The sequence below is a fragment of the Diadema antillarum genome, unplaced genomic scaffold (genome assembly GCF_040938485.1).
Source record: "Diadema antillarum isolate AM-2024a unplaced genomic scaffold, OU_Dant_1.0 seq00000560_RagTag, whole genome shotgun sequence".
Lineage (NCBI taxonomy): Eukaryota > Metazoa > Echinodermata > Echinoidea > Diadematoida > Diadematidae > Diadema > Diadema antillarum.
Genome location: NW_027271499.1, coordinates 165,310 through 186,268, shown reverse-complemented (window position 1 = coordinate 186,268; position 20,959 = coordinate 165,310).

The following is a 20,959-nucleotide window of genomic DNA, read 5'->3' as shown; positions in this document are numbered from 1 at the left end:
TACTCGTGGGTAAATCATTAATGAATATGAAGAAAAGTGATGGGGCTAACACTGAACTCTGTGGAACTCCGTGTTGTATTGCTCTAATGGATGATTTTTTCCCCTTTTGCAGATACAAATTGACTTCTACCTTTCAAATATGAAGTAAACCATCATACACTTCTATTTGTGCAACCTACAGACTTCAATTTCAGTAACAATATTAAGTGGTTCTCTGCATCAAAGGCTTTTCTCATGTCAATAAATGCAACACCATTTACGTATCCGTGATCTACATTCCGAGACCACTGATCAACCATACAAAGAGAGGCGGTTTCGCGCGAATGATTAGGTCGGAAAACAAACTGTCTATCTGATAATACCTTGTTTCCGATTAAATAATCTTGAAATGATACATTAACATTTTTTTTTCTAATATCTTAGACAATATTGATAGTAATGAGACAGGTCGATAATTTTCAACACTTGATTTACTTCCGGCTTTTTTGTGTATGGGTTGGACTCGTGCGATTTTCCAATCTTCCAAAAATTCACCCTGGTCCAATGATAAATTAAGTAAGTATGCGTTAAGCTTTGAATTACATTCGGGGCATTGCAAGCATATTTCAATAATTTTATGGAAACATCATCAGGACCATCGGCTTTTTTAACTGGAATACGGTTGATTTCATTAACAATAAATTCATTTGTCACTTCAGGGAGATCAAATGAGATGTCAGGGGGAACATAACCAACAGCCCTTTCATTATCAAACTGATTAATATCACCGCTATTTTCACAAATATCAAAGTTTGTTGGATTGAACAACATATCAACAGAATCTACAAAGTAATCATTAGATCGCTGAGCTATTTCTTCAGCATCAGACACTTCTTCACCATTTAACTCAAGCTTAATTTGATTGTCATTCTTCGATGATGAATTAAGCTTTAATGTTTTCCACATGGCGCTCGGAGTACCACCATTTTCACTTAACAGTGCATTTATAATAATAATCATTTTTGGCTTCCTTGATTTTAGTGGAAATTTCATTCCTCAGGGATTTGTACATGAGCCAGAAATGAGAGTTTTGTGGGCTGCTTGCTTTTTTAGACATCTTGTAGTACCAGTCACACTTATTCATGGTGTGTATTAAGTCACCAGTCACCCACGGACCTAACTTTGACCTAAGGCGCTTCCTCTTCAGGGGAGCATGTTCATTGACAGCTGTCATATAACAATTTATACCACTTTTTTTATAACGTTATTTGGATCGGTATCATCTACAATATCTAAAAAAGGTAAATTTCGTAACATATTGATAAAATTCTCGTGTGAAAATTGTCTGTAACATCTATACTCAATGACATTATCAAAATGTTTGGTCTCTACCTTCGTAGCACCAAATACAGTAAAAATCAAATAATGGTCACTTCTGTGTGTCTCAAAGACCCCAGTCACCTGGTGTTCTTCGGGGTTGGATGAGTACACGTGATCGATCAATGACTTAGAGTTGGGCGCTACGCGAGTTGGTACCTCAATAAGCTGGTGTAGGAGATTAGTATTCAAAGCTGACAAAAGACTGCGAGACTGTGAGTTGTGATTAACGGGAAGAAGATCACAGTTTAGATTACCAACTATTATGATTTCTTCTTCGTTTTCGCTTATAAAGTGAAGCATGTCTGATAGTGTTACAAAAAAATCATGGGATGAGTTAGGAGGTCGGTAGATTACACATACAAACACTGGATTTATTCGTTTTAATTTAACTTTAATCCAGATGACCTCCAAATCATTTCCACAAATATCTATTTCACAGAAATTTAAGCTTTTTCTTACATAAAGCGCGACTCCTCCCCATGTCTTGATCGATCTTTACGTATTACAGTAAAATTGTCTATAAATAAATCCGTATCTGGAATTGTTGCATCACAATGAGTTTCACTAAGAGCTACAATATCAAAAGGATTATTTTCTAACATGACATATTTTTAACCCAGAATAACAAACGTTGGGAATTATACCATCTGTGAATTCGTGATAGCTGTTTTTGTTCTCCACAAATTCTCTTTCATTACGTTGTATCTCTTCTACGTTTTCTTCATTCGCGACATAATTAAGTGATTCTGCTGAGCTAACAGTCCATGCAATCTCGCTGAAAAACCCTGCCCTTCGGAGTCTTCTTCCTGCGATACCAGTCTTGCCGTCTGCGAAAAGGCGATGCATCGTCACTGATTGTCGACCTGATGTGCTGGACAAGGTTTTGCGCGAAGACTTTTATCCCGTGTGCGTTTAGATGTACGCCATCTACGGCGATTAAGGTATTGGTATCTATGCAGTCGTGGTCAATGATGTTCAATGCTCGCTGATTGGCCAGAAGTTTTAGGTCAGCGTTTACGCGATAGGTCTTCCAGGAAATTGTCTGTGGGGCCTGTCTACGATGAATTATCGTCGAGATTGGGATTGTCTTCAGCTCTGCAAAAGACTTTTGCATGTAGTCGCAGAGTGATGCCAATTTGGCGACGATTTCGTTCGGCTCGTCATCGGCCAAGTTATTGGTGCCAAGATGGAAAATAATTTCCCATACGTTGTGTTTTCCAGCTAGATCTTTGGCTATGTCAAAGGCATCATCAACTCTAGCACCGGGAAAATATCTGCACAATACCACTTTCCTTCGTGATAGCTTTTTCGGATCTATGTATTTGACCATTGAATCTCCAACTAGCAAGATATCTGTCTTGAAGTCGCTGTCTGGTTGACTAGATGCGTCATTGTAGACAAAAGCATTTGCTTCTGTGTGGCATGCCTGGGTGGTATTGTTTGATGGATTGACAAACATTTTGATTTCGGCATCCGTTTGAGTCGCCGGGGTGTTGTTTGACGTAATAGAATTCACTGGCTTGTTTTCCGTATCTGTCTGAGGTGCCTGAACACTCAAGCGGGGATCATCAATAGGATTCGATTCCGATATAGAACAAGAAGCCGTGAACACTTGTTTGTGTTTCCTCCTGTATTCATCCAGCTGTGAACAGAGTGACCCGTTTACGTCGTTCGTGGGAGCATCGTTGGAATGGTGTGTGCGTTCCGCGACAGGTGATGATGGTGGTGACGTGTGGCTATGGTCATTGTCACACTACAATTGCTCCTCATTGTGATCTACGCAGTTGACATCATCGTGTGTAGGGCTATCGGGGGTATTTGTCCCATTGCCAATTCTGGACGTCGCACGGGTTCCAGACGATCAAGTCGGGTTTGAATGGACCTATGTCCGGCAGGGAGAGACATTGTTCACAAAATCCGATTCCATCGTTATCGGAGGCGGGGGATCTTCTACACAGAGGGCACTGGCTTATGCCGTCATCTGAGATTGTGACAATATGCGGCTAGCATCATGTTCACTAGAGTCGTTTGATTCTCGATCAGTCAGACAGGCGAAGTGCTTGCATATATCAATGTGTAGATAAGGCAAAATGTCCCTCATTAGATTTGATAGATATTCGACACTATCTGTGTCGGTTTCCTTGCCGAGAAGTTCAGATGTAGATTTCAGATAATTCGTTGCTTTTGTAAGGCTCACTCTTGTCACATATTTAGGTAGTTTGTATCGAAAGTTACTTTCTCTAGGAGTTCCGTGACAAGTGTTCGTTTTAAGCTGCGTCATTATTTATCTTGCACATTGTCCGGGAGATAAGATGTATATGACAATATGAGCTCCCCTGTTAACTTCTTAGAATGAAGAGTGATGGGTACATAACAGGTAACTCTGGTTTTCGCTCACCGATGAATCTGCGCACAGCATGTTGAATCTGCTACGGCCGTTGTTGTATACACAGGGGACTACGCAGATCCTTACTCCCAGGACTCAGTTCACTTTCGCTCACAGAAATCTGACGAAAAGGTCCTCAAAGAACTCGGCATGATGCCCCAAGGCTTCAGAATGTTTCATCCATAGATATTGCAGCGAAGTAACATAAAGACACAATTCCGTGAAACTCCAAAAATCACATATTTTAACGATGTTTAGCGATGTTTCAGTTTAGCAATGCTTCACTCAAAGCATACTAAGGCAACAAGAGGTTTATTCAATCTCATCCTCAAAACCATCACTCTCACAGTCTTCCAAAGATTTTTGATTCGATTTTGACATCAGACATCAGCCCCACATTGGCAGAATTCAGTGCAGTCTAGAGCGGATTTCGTGCAGGTACAGAGTGCAGACCTACAGTCACCCTTGCAGCCGCATTTATATAATGATATTTAGTACTTCGTCAGGGGCCACTGGGTGATCATTTGCCAGATACACAGGATGAAGAGCTGAAGACTTGCGTGACCACCTATTCTGCAGAGGATCCAAAGGTGGAGGTCCAGGCTTACCAGCAGCCATCCACAAAGCTGTTTGATAGCTTGCACGTTGGCAGTGAGACCTAAATGCAGCCATGGTGGGAGGGAGACTGCATAGTTTCGGGGCTAGGTGACGCTTTCCACTGATTTTTCTGGTGAAAATGTGCTGTCACGGGAGCCTCGAGGATCTCGGTAAAGTGTTGCTACAAACTTTGAACAGGATTCAACTACTTCATCCAGAGGCACTGTTGAATCCTCCAGGAGAAGGGTGTCAGAGTGTGACTGTAGAACATTTAGAATTGAAGTCCTCCCCACGCCAGAGAAACTTGAAACAGTGTCACATCCCGTCAGAGCATGTGCCGGCATGAGGTTATTCATGATTCCCCCATGCTTTTCGACAACTTCACCTACATTTACGAGGGTTCGGCTATGAGAACAAGACTCCATTACCAACCTCACCGTGCGTGGCAGGTCATTTGTTTGGAAGTGCAGATGATGAGCAAGGATGACAAGCTCATCTGTATCATCACATATGACCCTTGGCCTCCTGTATCATGTGGTAGGCCATCACGACATCTGCTTCTTCGTGTGTCAATGGTACAGGTAGGATACCAACGCCGACATCCACTGGATGTGGATCTGGGCCTGTGACAACCACTCGCTTGCCCTGTGTTACTTTCTGCCTGCATAACTTATACACAATCAGTTTGAGGATTTGTATTTTGTTCGAAGTCACGTTTAGAACAACTTTCTGTTTCGGGAGAGGGGACTCGCTAGTGTGTACATACGACTTAATCCATTTGAACGCGGTTTTCGACAACATGACTTGATGCTGTTGTCATAGTATCTGTCAAACACCATATTAAGAATTGTTAGACCTTCCGCGAATTTCATAATTGCACCTACTGCAGCGTCAACAAAGGTAGACACTTTCGCTTGAGAACCAGGCCATGGAACAGTCCAAAGAAGAGCACAGCCACCGACAATGATGGCATCAGGAGCTGTTGTATTTCGTTGACTGCTTCCACTTTGATTTTTTTCCTTTAGAACGGATTTGTTTGTGGTACGTACATCATCATTCTCGTTGAAAAGAGCAGTTGGATAAGGAGCCAGTTCATATAAGAACAGTGTCTTGGTTGGGAAAGCTTCCTTTGGCGATGCCAAAATTCCAATTACTCGAGCATAGATCATGTCTGTGTTTACAATATGAGATGCACCTGTCAGAGTCATCATTGAAGCTCTTGACATTCCTTTGACCTTCTTCCTTATCGTGTCGTGGGACCCCTTTGGCCACTTTCCTTCATACTCCACCATTTGATCAGATCCAATTCTGACTCCATCATCAGCGTTAACTGCTTTGTCAGCTACAACCTGTCCTGTGAAGATATTGACAAGGCCAGAGGACGGGTGTTTCTCACCATCAAATATATCGATGCAAGTTGATAGTGCCTCGCGTATCTTCATCCTGTCATTTGCATCTGATCTGATTCTTGTGAGACTTTCTTCTTTGTGAGATGTAACAACTTTTTGACTTTCATCAAAGACCCAATACTTCAAATGAAGCTTATAAACATATGCATGCCACCAAGTCTGAGAACAAACTTTGCAAAGGTCTCTCGGCTGTTCCAGATTATGTTCACTGCCACTTGATATAGTTGCTGATCGCAAGTCAATATTGTCAATTCTTGACCTGTCAGTGAAGTCAGATACTGTGCTTGTACCATTGCTGTTTTCATTGTGTCAGGATCAGCCGGAGTCATGTCTACTAATGGTGAATAGACTACTTTTGTTTTAGCCTTCACATCCTGGACACTGCCACGTGCATGCTTTGTATTGAAACCTCCATACTCGGGACAGCTCTTGCTACTCGTGACGGATTGAAGGAAGGCAAAATACTTTGCCTCTGTTCTGTTCTTAGAGACTTGCATACTGGCAAGAAAGAAAAGTTTCGGTACACATCTCAGTGAAAATTCTCGAGGCATTTCAGGTTTTTTTTTGTTTTGTTTTGTTTCCATGGATGCGTTGAACAGTCACTTCTCCCAGAGACAAGTTTGTTGCCTTTGCCTCATCCCACTTCTGCCGTTTTATGGTAGGCACCTCTGTGTCATCTTGGGATGGAGTGTATATCCATTTTCCAGCTTGGATGATTACCATGGCTAGAAAACGCGTAGATGTCTGACCATTCGGGGAGGAAATCTGGGCATCGAAATTGCCTGCTTCCACCTGAACTAGTCCGTTTCCTCTATCAAAGGCTGCTAAACCTTGTCTATCCTTTGTCAATGCAGCTGCAGCTGAGATCCAGAAACGGCGCATTTTATTGTATGAAGACGTTAGGCCATAGTTATGAAACTTGTCAACAATGCTCCGCTGCTTGTTCAGAATAGTACTGAGTCCAAGTTGGAGAGATGTTGCTCGACCAGTCACGACCCTAAGAATGATTTGGCTTATCATCATTGCTTGCAAGGTAGAGTCCAATCGCGAATCAATATCAGCAAGTAGAGTCACTAGTGTTTCACTGCATTCACCTGTAAGATCATGAAAAGCAATTTTTCGGGGTAAGAAAAGAAGTATTTGGAATCAAAAGAGTACGAAAGACAATATTACACAATTTGGTTTTAGTTGAACAAAATGTTATTCTTTAGGTGATCAGTAGAAATATATCTACTAGGAACTGAATTATGCAAATGGAAAGAATATAGCCCAGGTATAAAGATGAAAGGCCCCCAGGAACAACTTTTGGAAATATTTATCTGTGTAAAATTATTATCATTATCAAAAGGGAACCATTGAAATGGATTTTCATTAAAAGATAACAAAAAAGAAGATTCGAAAGTAAACCATCATGTAGATATTCGACAAAAGAAAATTGACCTCTACCTATGATCTAAAGTATACATAATATTAGTTGGGACTAAGCACTTAAGACATTGTACTTTGTCAGTCTCGTCGGATATGTGTTACGATCTGGTTGATGGCGCATGCACTCAGCTTTAATTCTCTTTCTAAGATTTGAGATGGTTCTTCTAAGGCACTCGTCTTCAACATCATCTTCAATCCGAAGATTGCGTTGCTCTTGAAGACAACGAAGGACGAAACAGCCGGGGATGATAGAACCAGTATATCTGGATGCAGAGTGACATCTGGATGATTGATAAGCGAACGTCGCGTTAGTTTTGTTCTACCTAAGCGGTGATACAAATTGTGCAGCTCAATGCTATTCTAAATTCGTGAACGATCAGAGAACATTTCAGTTATAAGCTCATTTACAGCTTTGTCAGACAGCTCATTCTTTGTTGATGCGGTCTTGTTACTAAAAAACTTTGCCATACAATCCTTGTGATAGCGTGCCTCTGCTGCATGTTGATCACTCAATGCAGAATTTGTTCAGAAAATTACATCATTGTCCAATTTGTCTCCACGCATTTTAGCGTGTTCAAGAATATCGTCTTTCCATGATGTATTACCTTTTCTGTCTGCAGTTCTGCAAAGGTAAGACTTTCTCCAACAACTTGGGTTCTTTCGAGGACGTTCAATGTTGCATTCCTCACCATAGAATAGACAATGTTCTAAGAAGTTATATTCACTTGTAATCCTTAAGCGCTTGTGACTGCTTGGCTCACGGGATGTCGCGTTATCTCGTTTGCATTTTTGCAAATATCTTTGGATATCATCTTTTGAGCAGTATGTACTTACACAGTCCCTAGGTATGATATCTGAATGATGAGGTATCTTTGTCCAAACAATCACTTAAACCATCGCCTCGTTGTTGGCTTGCAATCCGAAAACTTGTAACTCTAGACGACTCATTGAGTGGTTTTGTTCCCCTGGTGTGACACATTATGCACACTTCTTCCGCCATTGTCTCATAATGACCTAGAAAAGAAAAATATTGAGGGAAAATGGGTAATGTGCCTCTGCTTCAAAAAGTCGCCGGACGTAAATCTTATTAATTATTTGAAATTATTTTGAAAAAGTCACAGCTCTGAAATGAGGCACGACTTTGCATTATTTGGACAAAATGAACATTAATTTACATCAAATCAAGTAGATGGTGCACAATCAAAATCAGCAGACAAATGTTGAATATGAAATCTAACAAATCTGCAGACACGGGTAACTGATATGTATAGTACTATACCACGAAACATATTCGCAAACGAAATTGTGAATACTTAAGTTTCCTACATTGAGCTAGATACTAACAGCATGCTCAACATATGGGACCGTACAAAGGTAACTATTATGATAGCAATGTCAGTACAGTCCAGTAACAATAATTCCATATCTTAGGAAGATGAGCATAATGCCCTGTCCTTTTTACATTTCACATTGATGTAGAAGGGTTTGCTTACCTACATGTACAACAGTCAGACATCTCCAACCATGGGTTCAGCTCTCAGCTTTTTGCTTCCAAAGTGATGAGACACTAACTTCAGAAGAGTCTTGATATACAATATTCAATGCATTGATATGCTTTGATGCAGAAGTGTTTTTTTTTTTTATCCAGAGTGTTATATTCGTGAATCTCATTGTTGTGACACAAGGAAAAATATCAAGAGAAAACATCTTTCGTGATGAAATTTTATTGTTCTTTAAACAAGAATATTATCGGTAAACTGAATGACTGTACTGTACCTTTCTGTCCTCATACTAATAGTTTTGTGGGTTCAAGCATGTGTGTTTGCCAAGTTAGTGTATGTGCTCGTGGTACGTATTGCATCTATATGCTTAGCCTATATATTTGTGTATTTATAACAAAAATAGGCCTATTAACTGCTCAAATTCACTCATCAATTATACGTTTTCCTTGCAAATTGTATTGCTTTTTTCAATCCTCTCATAGATGAACATCCAAATTCACAAGGCACTGTATATTATTTGCTTTGATATCCTTTCCGGTAGATACGATCACGAATGTGCAATCAACCTCCAAATTCAGACATTGCATAACCTACTATGTCTTGTGCGTTCAAATTTCGAGGGCGTCTTCCAGGGCAATGTAGTCAAGATGTCTTTCTCGGAGGCATCGATCTACCTCCCCTCATCCTCATTTTATCATTGCCTGTAGCCATACCCACTGAGCTAGCTGACAATGTAGCAGGATGAAGTTATAGACGTACCTCCTTAGAATGAACAGATATGTCTCGGACAACTATCGAAGCTGATTTATTCGGAGAAAAGCGGAAAAAAATCACAAATGTTCAAAACTCACAAATGTCATGATTCATTTAAGATGAATGCGCTTGCAAAATTGCATTTTGATCGTCTTTTCGCAAATGTGAATGACCAACAAGACTCCGTTGTCAGCGTAGAATAACTTTAAATGTGACCGTGCATCAAAAAACAAACAAAAAGTCGCACTCCTTGATTTTACGTGAGGACTCGAAAAAGGAGATATGGGTCAACTAAGTCAATCTTGAGTTTTTCATATTTTCTGAAAGAGATATCGTACTTTTTTATCAAATTTTAGTTTTGGATCGTATCATTGTTGGAAAAGTGTGTTTTCAGCAGTTTTTCAGGAACCCTTTTTTTTGGGAGAGTAGAATGATCAGGTATGTCTTAGAGGCCCATTTCATTTCGTGAAATCCTTCGCACGCTCTTCTCTTCCAAGTCTTATAACTTTTGAAAGGATAAGGCTATTGCTTTGAAAGTTAGGACTAATCATGGACAGAATGTGTTAATACAACATGCTTAATTTCAGCTTAATTTGTTAATCCCTTCATTGTTTTTGCTCCGGTTGCTTACATCCTGTGTTGTGTCCCTTTCTACGCCCAGCTATAGCACGGTTTGGTAAAGATTAAGCGCTTGAATAGACGCTGTCATTCAGAGCCTCTTTTCTTAGTTCACACGTTTCCAGAGTGTGTGCTTTCTTTCCAGTACTTAGATCGGTTGGGGGAGTCCATTTGAATTGAGTTATACATCACTTTAAAGCTGAAAGTCTGCTCTTTCAGAATATACCCCTACCTGAAAATCCATGTCTGGCGACTTTTTTTTTTTTTGGTTTTGTGATGCAGGGTCTCAAATGTTCATCGCTGAAATGCAATATCTGATGAATGGCACCGATAAACAATCGATTGATGGCGTGAATAGGGATTAAACTGATTGAATATACACTTAAAAACCATATACATTGCCATAAGCATGAAATGTATGAAAATGAATATGAATTGCAATGACAAAATTATGATCTTGACAGTGAAATCCTTTATTGGGATAGAATACACAGTGTCAACCAAACAGTGACGTCAAGTGTATTTTCTTCTATATTTCATGTCAAGAATTCAAATGATTTTTCAGCACTTTTAGGGCAATCTAGACAAGTACATGTTAATTTTGTCAATGCAACTTCCTAGTTATAGTAGGGCCTACTAAAAAATGGACAAAAAACGAAAAAAAAAAGACAACGGTACAACATTTAGCCTACTATACCTTTGATTCTTATTCGTGTTGTTACATGTTATGACGTCATCGTTGCATGTGAAAGATGCTGCAACAACTACTTTTCACCTTAACACGTCATTCCAACGTGTGGACAAATCTATGTTGTGATTATGTTTGTTTTGCTTCTTTGTTTGTTTCTTTCTTTCAGTCTAGTGAGCTATCAAGACCGCAACAAGTGGTGGACAAAACGAAGCAGTTTTAGAAATAGAGGATGTCGTCTGTCAACAAAGTGTGCCAACTCCTTTTGACATTGATGGTTTTGATCAGCCATGTGGCATTCGCAATCCAGGTTTACAACTTCTGCATGGAAACGGACAATGAAATCATTTTCCGTTTCGCATTTCGAAATGCGTCAGAGTATGAATATGAAATATATTCTGGATATCTTGACTGCTTGTTTTATAAAAATGAAGAAGCAATCGGGGAAAATTGTCTGAAAGCTGGACAGGCGAATCGTTTCAAAGTGACAGCAAACAACACAGAGGATGTGCTGATGGTGACTCTGACTGTAAGAGATGTGCGGAAAGAAGACGAAGGACCGTACATACTTTTTGTTACTGAAGACAGAGACGGCGAAAGGAATAATGACGTCATAGATGCTTACATCAACGTCATTACTCCACCTGGACAGGCCAAGTGTGAGAATGTGACGTCATCATATTCCCCAGACTTGATCGAGGTACACTGCTCTGCGCCTCTGGGAATGGACTCAGATCCACAAGGATCTATCGCCTGTTTCCAAAATGGCAAAAAGGCGCCATTTCTTAGCGAACCTGAACACTCGGTCGATCACATTGAAGCTGTGTTCTGGATGGACGTTGAGTCTTCTATCAACTGCTGTTCATTTGCACCACAATGTGACAAACCTCCAGAAACATGTCTCGACTTCACATATTCCAGAGAGACTCTATCAATGTCTACTGACAAAAATGTCCCTGAGACGGGAGGAGAAACGACTTTGCAGCAGTCTACAACCAGTCCGAAAACAATGATACACACAGAAGGCCCTTGTGGCAATGGGCAACGTTTTAATACAGCTGTCATGGTACCAATATTAGCCAGTGTACTATCATTCTTAGTAATTCTTGCTATCATTTATATCGTTATGAAAATATTCACCTGTACCCGCATGGGTAAAAAAAGGACCTAACATCACAGAATGTTAAAAACCGAAATATGAGTTACAACGACAAGTACGCCATAGCTCCACAAAATGAGCCCATTTGTAGCTATGAGTAACATACTAACTGAATACGTCATATTGCGTGAAAGATGCATTATGGATAGAAAATTTGAATGAGACCTTGCTTGTTTTAACTTCAAATTGTATTTCATGAGGAAGGCGAAGGAAGGGACTACGATGCATAATGAGTAATAATCGGATAATAGGAGAGAGCCCGTACGCGCGTCCAGCAATACGTTCGCGTTCGTTCCAGCCGACATTATATAGGTTCTCCTGCTACCTCTGCGATTCATTTCTTATCATAATTTCATCGCCGGATTTCTATTTCTCGCGAGGTATATTTGCTTCACCGGTCATCAGGAACTGACTGGGAAGTGTTTTTTTTTTTTTCCCGAGCATTGAAGTATACGATAGTTCGATAAATAGGGGCTCAATGATTCATAACTTTTGATCCATTTGTCTGCTGTGACAAAACTTCGCTGGCAAATGTCCCTTGGGGAGTTCAAGGTCACCACAAGGTCAAAGGTTATAGGCGGGGTCAATGAAGTTCCGGGAGTTTGAAAATATTAATGTCTTCTACGCGAATGGGCGAGACACATTTTGGCACTTGCCTTGTGTGACCATGTTATTTCGCGCATCAGCAGGAAGGTCACAATAAACATAACGGGGTCAAATGATCCTATAAGATTATGTATGTTTAATCATTTACAGTGCACTCATGACATGTGAAAGTACACATGTTTAGTGTGTGGTAAAACAAAAAGAGAATAAATTCAGAAATGCCAACAACGTATATTTACAGCCTAGTGCATTTGTGAACATGCTAATATTCCTTGCAGCTGGGGTAAAACAAAAAAAATCCTCGCAGGAGGGTCACATTACATGAAACATGTCTTTGATCAGATCCAGGATTCAGATCTTGCCCGAAATTTACTATTGTTACTATGAAAATATTATTCGAAGTGCAATCATGAATTAAGAAAGTACCAAAGTATAGTGTGTCACAAAAATACTAAAAGATGCATAGATTATGTATACATGTATGGCACATTATTGAACATGTTAATGTACTATTACAAACAGCTGGAAAAGGAATCCAAGCAGGAGGTCACAGTAGGCCTTACAGGTAATCTTATTCGTAAAGAAAAGCTCTGGACAAGTTGATGTAATACATTTCGCTTGAAGTGATCCACTATCAAAAATAATTGACAATAAGCAATATCATTAACTGATTTCATTATACTCTAAGATATAGCAATGCAGTTTTCTGATCCTGATATAGTTGTCACCTGCGTGCCAGTAACATCTCTAGATTTTACAGTCATACAGTGCTCTAAAAGCAGTGCCAGTATATCACATGCATATCATCTCTCGGGCTGCAAAAGTCGTGTTGTGAATGCATGTAATTACGCAGTCATAATATGTTTGATTATATTGCACATATCAAGAATGTTGCAATAGGATTGGTCCAGAGCTGATCACGTGATGAAGCGTAGTTTTGCCCATCACATCACATCACCTGAGAAGAAAGTTCGTTACACTCTGTGTTGATAGTCCCTTTTGTTTCGCTGATCTCCACACTGTCCACACAGTCCTAACGCAAGATGAGTACGCGCGATATAAAAGTGCGTTGCACTGTGAACTATCATGTGACCTAGGTCACTTGATAGTACACAGTGCAATGCACTTTCACTTCCGTGCCGCGCGGTGCGCGCAGCAAATTCATTGTTTTATCATCTACGCGCACACGTAGCCTAAGCCCTAAGGATACCTAAAGACGGCTAAAATGGCTTCAGATGTGGAATAAAATGGGAATTTCTAGGACCCTTACAGATGTGGAATATAAAGCAAATAATCAACTTTTAGTTTTAGGCAATGAGACAAACTATCACTTCCTCGGCGATCTGAATGTGTACGCTATCTTTCCTCAGCTGAACTTCGGAAAGATAGCTACATCCAGATCGCCTCGGAAGTGATAGTTTGTCCCATCACCTTCACCAACGTTGATTATTTGCTTACTATCAGACAGAAGTGAGCTTGCAGTGATAATGTCTTTCCACTAATTACGCATGTTTTATATTCATAAGAGATATACTTTCTGCTCTAAAGAGATTCATTATACAGTGCAATATATTTTTTCATGAATATTCGTAGAACGTGTGAGCACGATTTTCCCCTTTTTTAGCGTGTGGGATATCTTTAAAATATAATTCGGCTGGTTATTTATGTAAATATATATATGTATATATATAGAATATGTAATTATATGTATATATGTTACGAAGAATGATGAAAGATGGCGTGTATCATACTTCTGTATTTTGGCATAAATGCGTGGTAATATTTGTGTGCAATATAATTTTTCATATTTGATTGTGATCTGAATTTATGTGTCATAGCTCATTGTGTTCTCTTTGAATTTGGAGGTATTTATATTTCATTACAATGTATTTTCGCCTTCGGGTTTGCAAGTTTTCTTTATACTAAATATTTAGTAAACCTTGCTGATCATAAATCATGAGACCATCCGTTTCAAGTATCACATGAGTGTGAAATACACGTTTAATACTAAAAGCTATAATGAGTTTGTAGTGCATGCACAAATGCTCCAGAAAGGGTCTTAAAAACTGATCTACAAGCGTTCGTAAGGTCGTCTCTTTTCATTTGCTGTCGGAGCCTTCCAAGCAACATGGCTGGCTGGCCTGCGTGGTCCACTCTGGCCATTTAATTGTCTTCTTCAATGAACTCATACTAAACACGAAACCCGTATTGTATGTAAGCAAGCAGAACATGTATCGTCTTGGGATGTAATAGAATATACTGCTGATATGTATTATGTACAGTTGTAGGCAAATGAATCATGAATGTTGTCAGGTGGAATCTTTGGAGACCGATGGAGTATGTCGGAGACTTGCACAGTGTGAAGCTAATCATAGTAATGTGAAATTATTGAAGCTAAGTACAGCAGGAAAGCATTAGAATATAGTTCTCTTATCAGAATGAAACTGGTAATTCATCGTAATCACAGTATTCAGTGCAATATTTTTACTGGACATACAAAAAAAAAAATGTGTTCATCCCCACCTGGGTAAGGATATATTATGTCATTCCTTTGCTGATCAGTGAACCAGGTGATGTAAATTTATCTATACTTTGATAGAAGCAAACAAACCTCTCGTTTTTCTCCTTTCTTCTCTCCTATCTCCACTAGAATTATTCCCCCTTTTATTTCTTTTCTCTCGAGAATTATTATATTGTAAGGGTTGCAAGCAAATCAAGCTAACCTTTTGTATAATTTAATGCGTCATTTATACATGTTAATATACACTGTAAAGCAGGGTTACGAGCGTCACGATTGCCCAATCTTAACTGATCGTGGAAGCTTTGTTCAACTCATGTGAAATTTTACGTTTGGAGACGAGGTGATGCAAGTCGATACGGGTTGATGCACTTCGATGCGGTATGGTCACGATTGGTCTATTTCAAGCAATACGATCTGCCACGATCTGGTTTCCCGCTTAGATACGATACGATACAAATATCCCGATTGACTCGCCAATTGGGTCCCGATCTCACATGATCATAACGATCAGGGTTTCTGATTTGTCACGTGCATACACGTCTGGATACGTTCCAGTACGATCTTCTTGAACCAATGCGCGCTGTTGCGATAGGATACGATATCTTTGGTAATCGGGATCGGGAGCAAAGACGATTTGAGCCACGATTGGATCCTGACTAGTATAAATACAGCCCACTGACCGCGGACTTCATTGTTTCTCGAACTTCTACGGAGTTAACATCCCAACAAACAGACGCTGGAAATGACAGAACTTGAGGAAGACGACGTAACACTTGCAATGTTACTTTTTGCTTACATTACCGCCAGGGAGGAATTAGATGAGCAGCTAGACCAGCCACAACCCAAACCACGAAAGGTCATCCAGGAGAGCTGCAGCCAGGCAGTTCTGGGTACGACCATGGTTCACAGAGGGAATGAGACAACAGTTAATTTGGTCAGTTCTCCAGCATTCTAAACACCCAGTTGAGACTGGATGATCCAGTAACTTTCCAAAAACTACACAAGGCTTACACCGCGGGTCTTCAATGAAATCTTGCACAGGTTAATCCGAGCAATAGAGAGGGAGAGAGAACACATCACTTTCAGGCAACCTGTTTCACCTGGACTGAAGCTGGCAGTGACACTGAGGCACCTTGTAACAGGTGACAGCTATCGGTCTCAACATTGCGTATGCCTTCAGGTGTAGAGTTTCCAGCATCTCGAAGATGATTCTGGAAGCGTACAAAGACGAGGGGTTCAGCCCACCCGTGACTCCTGAAGCCTGGAATGCCGCAGCTAGCCAGTTTGAGCAGAGATGGAATATAGTTTGGGTTCTGGATGGCAAACACATTGCTATCAGTTAACCCGTTCCTTCCGCAATTCTCTGAGTGCCTTTAATGCCCCCAAACGAGATTCTTTTCGCCCGTCGACAGAGAGAGGCACACAGGTTGGTAATCCAGCTGTGTGAAGGCAGTCAAGCGGTTCATTGTGTCCCCCTTTCCACGGTCAACTACATGTGCCCGCGAACAATGGAAATATCGATCGGGTGCGAGGTATGAATAGAGCGTGCGCTGATGAGCTCTCAGAATCTTTTGTTCTACACAAAACCAGGTACCTGAATAAAGTGACTGGGGTCAGCGAACCCGCATTTCTAACTGATCTCAGCCTTGATCATTATGTACATGTTCGTACGAGTTTACCGCAGAACAAGCAAAAAACTAAATCAGGAAAAGGTACATAATACTGTAAAACCCCCTTTTTTAAACAGCAGGAGAACAAATCCTGATAGAATAAACTCTGATCTTTTTCTCAAACCCACTTTTCTGAGCATTTTAACACAAAGAAACATGAATTTAGGCCATTGAAGCAGGCACCCTTGTCTTCATTTTGGGAACCTGGTAAACCAGGTTCCCGTATATCAGTTGCTCCCACGGGAACCTGGTAAACCAGGTTCCCGTAAGGAACGGGTTAAGAAGCCACCCCACACTAGCAGCCTCTTCTACAATTGCAAAGGTTGCTTTTTGATACCATTGCTGGCTCTTGTAGACGCAGATTACAAGTTTGTGAGTATCGAACTTTGTGGGAAAGGACACAATAACACATGTCGTGTCAGATGCTCAGATATTTGGCGACTCTGGGTTGTTCAACTTCTTGGAACGAGAAGTCCTAGGACTCCCTCAGCCTGCCCAATGATATCCAAGACGACATGCCCTTCTTCATTCTGGGTGATGGCGTCTTTGCACTCAGAAAGTACCTCATGAAGCCGTACAGCTGAAGGAGGATGACCAGGGAAGAGAGGATCTTCAATTACAGACTTTCACGGGGGAGGAGAGTGGTGGAAAATGCCTTTGGGATCCTTGCTAGCTATTCAGACATCTCCTCAGAACTCTAGAGCAGAAGCCCGACACTGTAAGCGACATGGTGGAGGCAGCAGCGGTTCTACACAACCTCCTGATGCAGAGGCATCCAGATAATTTCCTCTTCTTCAAGTTGAAATGAAACGTGTGCTCTCCACAAGTGCAGAGTGCCTATTATGAGAACTCGTAACAGATCTTGGGCATCAATGAAAAAAAAAATGACTACTTGTATCTCTTGACACATGGTTATTACCTAGTCGTATTTGCAACTTGAGTATTTTATCAAACGTATAATAATCTTACCTTGGATTGCTGGTTGTATCTTTACACTGTCCGTACACATAAGATGAATCGAAATCAAATTATTGGGCTATTTATCAAGAATGATATGATGCGTGGCTATTTACATGGAGAATAAGGTTTAAAGTTCATCTATAATTCGATCCTGTAAGTGTGCTATTTTTTTCTACCCTCTGCCAACCATTTTGTTTAAGTTTTATGGAGACATTTCAGATTTTAATTTGAATGAAAGACTGTATTGTAGGTTCTGGGTCCCTTAACATATAAACGTTGTAATTTGTTTTTCCCATTCGCTTTATGAACCAAAACTTAAGAATTATGTAAAAGAAGAATAGCTCTTTCAAGAAATGTATAAAGACTGACTAGTCGGTTGACCATTTACGCCCATTTTGAGTCCTGACATGAGAATAGGGGTTGCGATTTTTTATGCCTCCGCCACGAAATGACGCCGGAGGCCTTATGTTTTCGGGTTGTCCGTCCGTCCATCGCCGTAATCAATTTTGTGCACAGCGTAACTAAAAATCCGTTTGAGGTATCCCAACGAATCTTGGCATTTGTATGATTGGGCGTATAGTTGTGCCTATCAACTTTTGGGTGCACATATTCAATAACGAAAGTGAAATGTTCACTATTTCCACCATATATTATGTGCGATGCCTGAATTTTCTTTTTCTTCAAATTAAAGATTTTCTAGAGAAAGTTTCAGGCTATGAGGTCAAAGGTCAAGTGAATATGTTAATATATCACTTCTTCTCGGAAATTCGTCAAGCTATCTTCATGGCACATTTTGATGGCACAGTCGCAATCGCGGGAAGGCCAATCAGCAGTCTGAGATTCGCTGACGACATTGACCTTGTTGCTGGAAATAGGGAAGAGCTAGCAGAGCTGACTACGCGGCTAGACACTGCTGCCCGCCGATACGGCATGGAAATTAGTCACAAGAAAAGTAAGACAATGACGACTTCAGGACAGAATAAATAAGGTGACGAAGCACTGGAGATATGGGTGGACGGGCATGCGCTAGAGGAAATCCACCAATTCAAATACCTGGGCGCCATGATGAATGAGGAGGCAACTCAACAACAGAAATAAAGACACAAATGGCCATGGCGACTGCTCAGTTAGCCAAGTTGAACCATGTCTGGAGAAGCAGAGAGGTGAGAGAGAAAACAAAGATTGAGCTGATGAAAGCACTGGTGACCTCGATAGCTCTATATGGGTGCGAGTCATGGACGCTCGAGATGAGATGTTTCCGTCGATTACTCGGAATACATTGGCACGATCGCCGCACCAATGCATCAGTGCTGGAAAAGATCAGGAGGAAAGTTGGGGATTATGAACCACTGCAGGACATAATGAAGAGAAGGAAGATGCAATGGTTCGGACATGTCACTCGACGACCAGGCACACTAGCGCATACGGTAATGCATGGTTGGGTGGATGGGCGACGAGCTCAAGGAAGAGCAAGGAGGAATTGGGTGGATGATGAGAGGAGATGGGCAGAGAATCCGGTGGAAGTCTGTATGAGAATGGTGCAGGATAAGGACACCTGGAGAAGGACATCTCAGTGCCCCAAAGGCAGAAATGCTACGGGTGTGACCTGACCTGATCTTCATGGAACTAGTATATGTCTTATGCACGTACCGACTGACAGAGATTGTCTTGGAAATTTGGGGGTCTTGGGTCAAAAGTCAATGTTCAATGGTAAAGGTCAACTCCTAAAAAAATCACTATTTCTCTCATATCTATGCAATGCCTGTGTCAATTTCCTGACACTTTAGTCTTTACATGCATTGCCCAATAGAGACTTGCTGGAAAGTTTTTTGTCAAAAGGTCAAAGGTTAAAGGATCAAAGGCCAAGTGAAAATGTTAAACTCTGTTCTACCTCCATATCTCTGAAGTGACCAAGGTATCATGAAGATTAATATATGTTTATCCATGTACTGCCCGACAGTGATTGTCTTGGGACTTTTAGGGTCATATAAGGGTGAAAGGTCAGGCATCAAAGGCAGGGGTAAAATGTTAACACTTTAATACTTGATACTCAAATTGCATTGTTTTTCTCCATACCTCGGAAATTACTCAGTGCATAAACGTATACAAGGGTAAAAAGTCAAGTACAAATCTTCAATTCCCAATTTTCCTGCTGTCTTAGACGATAATACCCCTTTATCCAACTAAACCTGCAAATTGCAGTTCAAGGAAAGTGAAAAAAAAATCAACATTTTGTGACAAACTTGTCACTCTAATACTTTTTAAATTACGTGAAACTGTTGTCACTCATTGTAAAGATGTTGTGGAGACCTATTGGGAGAACCATGTATTGTGGTGGAAGCACACCATTCGCCTTAGCGACATTTCTAGTTAGTAATTTTGTGATGCCCTGTCACAAATGGTAGTTTTACTATGAAATTTGTAAAATATGATAAACTATATAAAGCAAATGCGAACATTGTTTTCGGGAATAAGATGATGATGAAGGTGGAAAAGTGGAAGAAAAAGAATGAGGCTAAGGATGGAAAGAGAGAGAGAGAAAAAAAGAGAAGATGAGAAAAGGTTGAACCACATGGAATATTTAAGTAAATGCAGAAGTAATGGTAATTTCATATGTATCCATGTAACTATAGAATAGCGATGTTCGAGAAACAATACAATGCATAATCCAATTGATTTTGTTTAATTGATGAGTGACATTTATATCATAAACAATTGCCCTTTTATCTATCCTGCATGTGTATAAACCGCAAACTCTATATTCTATTTGTTTTTGTAGTTAATATCAATGTCAATGAGCAATATTCAAGATAGATATTTTCTATACTATTGACTCTGTGTATCAGTTTTGTACAAATGTCAAATCATTCAACCTGAATCCATGTACAAAGATGTCCGCACGTACGCCTACAGACTGCTATGGACGTTCTTCAATGAAATGCCTTTGCAATGCCATTCAATTGAATTCTTATTTCTTTAGTACTGAAACATCAAATGCTTTGCATTCTACACAAGGAACATTGACATTGTTCCATGTATGTATAGTGGCTTTTAGTGCAATATGATGTATATAATATGCTGGTTGAACTTATATTATAGGTTCTATCTACATTTAATGTGTACCATAATTAAATTGTTCGGCGGTCAAGAGTTATTGTATAATGTGCGGTTATTTGGACGTTCTTTAATTGTTTTTAGGTCTATTTGAAACGTACAATATTTTGCATTTAATGTAAGTATGTATTGAGAATGCTAAACATACAATGTTTTGCATTTATAACGTAAGTAGGGATAGAGAATGCA